Source organism: Mus caroli, chromosome 4 (genome assembly GCF_900094665.2).
Source record: "Mus caroli chromosome 4, CAROLI_EIJ_v1.1, whole genome shotgun sequence".
Lineage (NCBI taxonomy): Eukaryota > Metazoa > Chordata > Mammalia > Rodentia > Muridae > Mus > Mus caroli.
This window is the reverse complement of record NC_034573.1, coordinates 76,402,615-76,410,364: the sequence shown is the minus strand read 5'-3', so window position 1 is coordinate 76,410,364 and position 7,750 is coordinate 76,402,615. Positions and strand designations below refer to the sequence as shown.

Below are 7,750 nucleotides of genomic sequence, written 5' to 3'. Positions count from 1 at the left end.
CAAAAAAAAAAGAGTACAAACTGGTACAGCATCTATGGAAAACAAACATGGAGGTTCCTCAAAGCTGGGAAACAGATCTCCTACAAGAGACAGCTATACCAGACTTGGGCAAAGGATTCTCCATCTTACGGCAGACATACTTGCTCAGCCATGTCCACTGCCGCTCTATTCATATTATCCAGAAATTGGAAACCACCTAGATGGCATCAACTAATGAACAGACAATGAGACTGTGATACATTTACACAATAGACCTGTTAGAAAAATGAAATTTGCATGTAAGTGGAAGAAGCTAGAAGCAATCATCCTGTGTAAGGTAACCCAGACCCAGAAAGACAAGTGTGCCTTGCTTTTCTCTTACATGTATTAGCTTTAAGCCTTAGACATGTGCACTTTGTTTAGAATACCCATATAGTCTAGGTAGGTGATCGTGGGACCAGAGGGAAGCAGGTGAGGTTTGAAGGAGGCAGAGACAAAATGTAGTAAAGAGATAAAGTCGAAAATAGAATAGGCGGGTCAATTAAGGGAGAAAGGAAGAGCTGGGTAAAGGAGTGAATATAAGAAGGGGCACCTAAAGTTGGACAGTGGTGGCGCATGACTTTAATCCCAGCACTTGGGAGGCAGAGGCAGGCAAATTTCTGAGTTTAAGGTCAGCCCAGTCTACAGAGTGAGTTCCAAGATAGCCAGGACTACACAGAGAAACCCTGTCAAGAAGAAGAAGAAGAAGAAGGAGGGGGGGGAGGGGGGGGAGAGGGAGGGGGAGGGGAGAGGAGGAACCTAACAAAACCACATGGAAACCTATTGCTGAGGAAGTTTCATAATATGTATATAATATACATATGTGTTTGTGTGTATACATGTTATATCATAATATATCTCTTCACAGCAATAATACCCGAACTAAGACAATATTCTTGAGTTGTTGGCCAAAGGGTTTCCATAGCTGCTACTCAAGAACACTGCGTGCCAATGCTATTAGTTACTACAACCTGATGGTAAGATCCTGTTGCTGAGGACACCACTCATTTGTGTCATTGAGCATGGAGAAATCAAGCTGATATCCAACCAGAGCTTTATTCATATTAACATTCATAGTGATGTCACTATACACATGGCCACATGAGAAAAGAAATCACCAGTCTCACACACCAGACCTACATTATTGTAGGTCACCCTGCGACCTACAATAATGACCTGCCTGCAAGATATATTGGTGCAATAGGGATACAAAGATTATGGGAATAATCAAGTACTTTTTAATTGGATTTAAGGCCCACCCCATGAAACAGAAGCCATAGCTGACACTATTAATGTGGCCAAGACCTTTGATCAGATAGGTCATTGTCTCTAGGGGGGGAAAGCCTTCCACTATGACTCTACGAAAGTATCACAGCAATAAAATAACGTCTAATGACATATTCCTGCACCTATAAGTCAGTACATTGCTCAAACTTCATCTGAAGTTTTTTTTTCTTATAGCAGATGTTAATTAACACTGAGACCAGAGAATAAGAAACACCAAAATATTAAGTTCTAAATGGAATGTCTTTATCACCCCCCCAAATCAGGGCTCAGCATCTATGTAGAAGAAGAGGGACAACTGTAAGAGCCAGAGGTGGTGGGTAACTCTGAGGAAGCTGTGTCTTCCACATACAGCAAGGCTGATGCACATATGAACTCGCAGGGACTGTGACAGCATGTCCAGGACCTGCACAACTTCAAGCCAAACATAATTCCAGCATGAAGAAAGGGCAGTGGTCACCAAGTTCCACCCCTAGCAATGGAGCTATCTGTAATTTATACCCCAAGAGACAGAAAAGTCAGTTTTCCCCAATAAAGTAGCACTTGGTACACTCCAGGGTGGGCTGCATCCTCGGGAGGAACTGACAAACACAAACTTGGCTCCCTGTTTTTTATATGCTTTTTTGGCTGGTCAGTTGGTTTGGTTTGCTTTGATTCGGTTCTTTTTGGTTATAGTTTTGTTTGAGAGAGGGAAGATATACAATGCTGGATGGTAGGAAGGGGGAAGATCTGGGAGGAGTTAGGGGAGGGGAGAGAATATGACAAAAACATATTGTATGAATGTTTTTAAAACTAGAGAAATTGCAAAAGCTTATGCACTGCATGGCAGGAAAAAATAACTGAGTGGAAAGACAGCCTATAGAATGGGATAAACTCTCTGCCAGCAAAATCTGGCAACAGTTTGATATGTAGAATATACAAAGAACTCAATTCAAAAATGTAAACAACAAAATAACATATAATCTAATCCGTAAATTGGCAAGTGAGAAGACGAAAGAATGGACCATCCAGAGACTGCCCCACCCAAGGGTCCATCTCATAATCAGCCACCAAACACAGACACTATTGTATACACCAGCAAGATTCTCCTGAAAGGACCCTGATATAGCTGTCTCCTGTGAGGCTTTGCCGGTGCCTGGCAAATACAGAAGTAGATGCTCACAGTCATCTATAGGATGGAACACAGGGCCCCCAATGTAGGAGCTAGAAAAGGTACCCAAGGAGCTAAAGGGGTCTGCAACCCTATAGGTGAAACAACAATATGAACTAATCAGTACCCCCAGAGCTCATGTCTCTAGCTGCAATATGTAGCAGAAGATGGCCTAGTCAGCCATCATTGGGAAAAGAGGCCCCTTGGTCTTGCAAATTTTATATGCCCCAGTACAGGGGAACGCCAGGACCAAGAAGTGGGAGTGAGTGGGTAGGGGAGCAGGGCAGGGGGAGGATATAGGGGACTTTCGGGATAGCATTTGAAATGTAAATGAAGAAAATATCTAATAAAATTTTTTTTTTAAAAATTGGCAAGTGAGTTGAACTGGCAGTTGTACCCAAAATATAAAAGGCCAATAAATACCTGGGAAAACAAGTTCAATATCTTTGGCAATAAAGAAAACCAAAATCAAAATTAAACTGAAATTCACTCCAGTTGGAATGGCTATTATCAAGGCAAGCACCACATGCTGATGAGAATGGGAGAGTGGGGGAGAGGGGCCATTTACATGTTGGGAGGAATCTAAGTTAGCCTAAGTACTACGAAAATGTGATATACCAATATAATGAAATAATATTCTCCCACAAAAAGGAATGAGCCATTAGTACATGCCCAAAAACTTGAGCAAAAAAAAATTTTTTTTGAACAAAACAAAACTTTTTAGCAAAATATGCTAAATGAAAGAAGCCAAGCAACAAAGACCATATATTGTATGGGTCTATTTATTTCAACTATCCAGAATTAAAAAAAAAAAATTTCGAGGAGATAAAAAAAACAGATGAGTGTCTGTCAGAAATGGATGAAAAACATGCAAGAAATAATTGCTTAGTGAACACAGAATTTATTTCAGGGTGATTTAACTGTTATACAATTAGCTAATATGAGCATTGTACAAAAGTGTGAACGTACTGAAATCACTGGACTATGGGCTGTAAGGTTTATGTGTGTGTGTGACTATTTGTGTGTATCTGGGGGGAGGGGTGTGTGCACATGTATGTGCAGGTGCCCACAGTGTTGTATTCCCAGAGCTGAAGTTACAGATGTGTGTGAGCAACCTGATGTCAGCGCTAAGAATCAAACTCAGGTTCTCTCTGCGAGAGCAGCAAGTGATCTTAAACACTGCGCCATCTTTCTACGACCTGAATTATACATTATACATTTTAAATGGTTGAAATTATTAACTCTTTTGCAAAAGAAAAGCTCAATAGATATAGATTTTCCAAAATATAAAACCAGCTAGGAATTCAACTCAATAGAGAAATGAATGTATCTTAAAATATACAGCATGAAACACGGTAATGACTTTCTTGTTTTTCTTTTTCTTAACCCCTAAACTTGAAATTGATCCCCCTAAGAATATCAATAACAATTTAACTTCTGACCTCTATCATAAACTCACATCACCAGGCATAGGAACACATGCCTGTCATCCCAGCAATTGGGAGATTGAGGCAGGAGGGTGGTGATCTTGAGGCCAACCTGTAACACAAAACAAGACCCTATTCAAAACAGAGGTATCAATGAATACGTGGTTTTTAATTTTATACTTTTCAACTATATGTCTGTATGTGGTTATATGCACATGTGCGTCCAAGGGCCTCAAAATCCCCTGGAGCTATAGTTACAGGCAGTTGTGAACCACCTGATGTGGGTGCTGGCAATCGAACTCAGGTCTTCTGGAAGAGCACCATTAACTGCTGAGCCCGCTCTTCCAATCCAATAAATTCATGTTTTAAAACAATCAAAATTATTCTTTGAAAAAATTATACTTGTCATAAGACTGGCTCCAGGATGAGACATTGGCTTACTCAAGACACAGAATCCAAGGATGTCAATTCCCTATCACGATGATGCAGTGTTGGTGTGTATCTTAGATTATCTTCCCATAGGTTTTGCATTGTTTCTGTTGTTGTTACTAGGTACTGAACTCAGGCTTCACACATGCTGACTGCACATTCTGCCACTGAGTAACCTTCTCACTTCTCCTATAGTGTTTGGATCATCTCTAGGTTACATATACTTTACAATGCCAATGCTATAGAAAATGCATTTGAGTTATCTGTGCTATTTGAGAATGGCAGCAAAAGTATCTACATGTTTAGCACAGGTATTTCTTTTCCAAGAAGGTCTGAGATGTGGTGGCTTAGGAGCTACCTCAGTCAGAAACACGTTTGCTATACAATTCAGACCAACACACTCCCACATGGAAAGCCAGGACAGTGGTACACATCTAAAATTCAACAGTGGGGATTATAATTCAGACAGATCCCTGGAGGTCACTGGGTAGCCAGGCTAGCTTAATCAGTGGGCTTCAGGTACAGCAAGAGAGCCTGTTCCAGAACAAAGTGGACAGACTAAGGAAAACGTCTGCTACTAACCTCTGGCCTCCACATGCATACATGCATACACACATGTCCACAAGACATTATTGTGCAAATAGACGAACAAACATACATGAACATGCACACACATGTACACACACACACACACACACAATCTGTGCTTAAACTACAGTTACAAAACAGGTAGGTATCAAGAACCCCCTGTGTGCATGCTTCTCCCTCTTTTCATTTATAATTAAAAACTGTGTTACTAGTATATGTATATATGCATATGTTTGGATGGTGTGTTGCTTGTGTGCACATGTGTGCCCATGTGACTGTGTGTGCTTGTGTGCATGTGTGTGTATGTATGTACCTTTCCATCCTAACATATAGCAGATACAAATAAAAACCAAGATACACTTAGCTGAAAATCTAAATTTCATATCTGAAGCACACCCATATATATGGTTTGAGTATTGAACTATAATACTGGCTAAACTTTCTGGGGGTAAAAAACAATTATTGTTTTAAAGAAACCTAAATGAAAATAGAACTCAGACTATTAGACTTTTTCAAAATGTTTTTAGTGATTTAAAAATGTCACTTTCAAAACTTCAAAGAATACAGTAGCCTAGTAGAGTTTTTTATTTGTTTTTTGTTTTAGCACAATGCTTTACTTTGTTTATTTCTGTGGGATTTTATTTTAATATAAATTAATTTATTTACTTTACATCCTGCCTGCAGTTTTCTCTCTCTCCTCCATTGCTCTTCAGAAAAAGGGGGGACTAGTTGTTTTTAAGTATTAAGATATATTAAATATTAGTTTACTATTATTTCATCTCTTTAAAAGTATTAGTATTAAAATTCTTCTAAATGTTACTCATTCGTTACATATATATCTTAAATGTATTAGATATTTGCATTTAAAAAGCTGCCAGTTAGACAATAACACAAATCTGTAAATAACATTAATTTAAATAATGGGAGGCTGCCAAGATGACTCAGTGGGTAAAAGCACATATCGCCAAGCCTGATGAGCCAGGTTCAATCCTCCAAACCTGCATGGTAGAGGGAGAGAAATGACTTCCACAAGTTGTTTTCTAGCCTCCATTAGTGTACCATATGAGTGTGCATACAAACACACATGCACATTCATACACACACACATGCACACACACATACATGCGTGCACACACACATAGTACATGAAATAATAAATAAATATAAAGACTCTTAATGAAATAATGTACACATCACTTCCTCTAGAAGATGGTGCTAGCACAGTATATAACCAACAACTTTTTACCACTGTAACACATTTATGCTGCTAATTACTACATATTATGTCACAGTTTATAAAACAAAAGCAATCATTTTTAAAAATAATAGATTGTTGAATGGATTTTTCATTTTAAGAACATACTCAATTAAGTAAGAAATTTCCATTTGAATCATTTTATTAACAAGTGTCTTAGTCATAGGGTTTCCGTTGCTGTGAAGAGACACCATAACCAAGGGAACTTTTATAAAGGATAACATTTAATTGGGGCTGTCTTACAGGGTTAGAGGTTCAGTCCATTATCATCAAGGTAGGAAGCATGGCAGCACCCAGGTAGGCATGGTCCTGGAAAGGGAGCTGAGAGTTCTATATCTTGATCTGAAGGCAGCCAGGAGAAGACTAGCTTTCAGGCAGCTAGGAGGAAGGTCTCAAAGCCCACTCACATAGTGAGACACAGTGAGACACAACAACAGCACACCTACTCCAACAAGGCCACACCTCCTAATACTCCCTGGGCCAAGAATAGCCAAATCACCACACTAAGGCACACAAATACTGCCAAATATATATCTTCTATTTCCATGTGTTTATATAGACAGCTATTTAATAGCAGTATAGTGTTTTGTCATCACAGAACATAAAGAAAATGATGGTGACCTATGGGGCACACAACAAAGACCACAAATAACTGCAGTGCACTGAGGCCAACTTGGAGAAAACATAATTATTATAGTTTTACCAAGTACCTAAAGTGAGTTCCAGAAAAATAATGACAATGTTGCTCACAGTTGTTTCTAAAGTATGTGTCTGCTAAATTCGTTTTTTAAGATAGTCAAAAATAATTAAACTACTTTGCAGTTAATAGAAACAATGACCTATGACCCCCAACCTGTCCTGCCTGCAAGATGTGCAGGGGCAGTGGTGGCTCAGAGCTTGTGAGAGTGGCCAACCAATGACGGGTTTAACTTGAGACCAAAGCCACAAGGGAGATTCCATGCTTCACAGCCTGAATGCCCAGTGTCAGGAAGCTATATGGCTCAAAAAAATAAAAATAAAAAGTCAATGAAACGATCCCTAATGGTATTCTGCTACAATTACAGATCACTGCCTATCCCAGTCATCATCAGAGAGGTTTCCTCCAGAAGCTGATGGGAAGCCCACAGCCAAACATTAGGCAGAGCATGGAGAACCCCAACAGAAGACTGACAGAAAGGACTGTAGGAGCCAGGGGGTCAAGGATACCAGGAGAACATGGACCACAGAGTCAACTGAGCAGGGCTTACAGGAGTTCACAGAGACTGAAGCAGCAATGGGGCAAAGTTCTGTGCTAGATCTTCTGCATACAGGCAAGGGTCTGGGCTAGATCTTCTGCATACAGGCAAGGGTCTGGGCTAGATCTTCTGCATACAGGCAAGGGTCTGGGCTAGATCTTCTGCATACATGGTGTGCTTGTTAGTTTGGTATTTTTGTTTGGGCTCCTAACAGCTGGAGTGGGGTGTCTCTGACTCTTTGGCCTGCTCATGGGATCCTTTCTCCCAACCAGGCTACCTCTATCCATCCTTGGTGTGAGGGTTTATGCCCGGTCTTATTGCATCTTGGAGGCCCCCTCTTTTCTGAAGGAAAACCAAGGAGGAG

The 7,750-nt window shown here is 40.0% G+C and overlaps 1 protein-coding gene across 1 annotated transcript in view; it reads right to left on the bottom strand.

Annotated features, from left to right (window-relative positions):
- Window positions 1-7,750, bottom strand: part of Ccdc171 (coiled-coil domain containing 171) — a 349,604-nt gene that overhangs the window by 126,108 nt on the left and 215,746 nt on the right. The window lies entirely within an intron of this gene.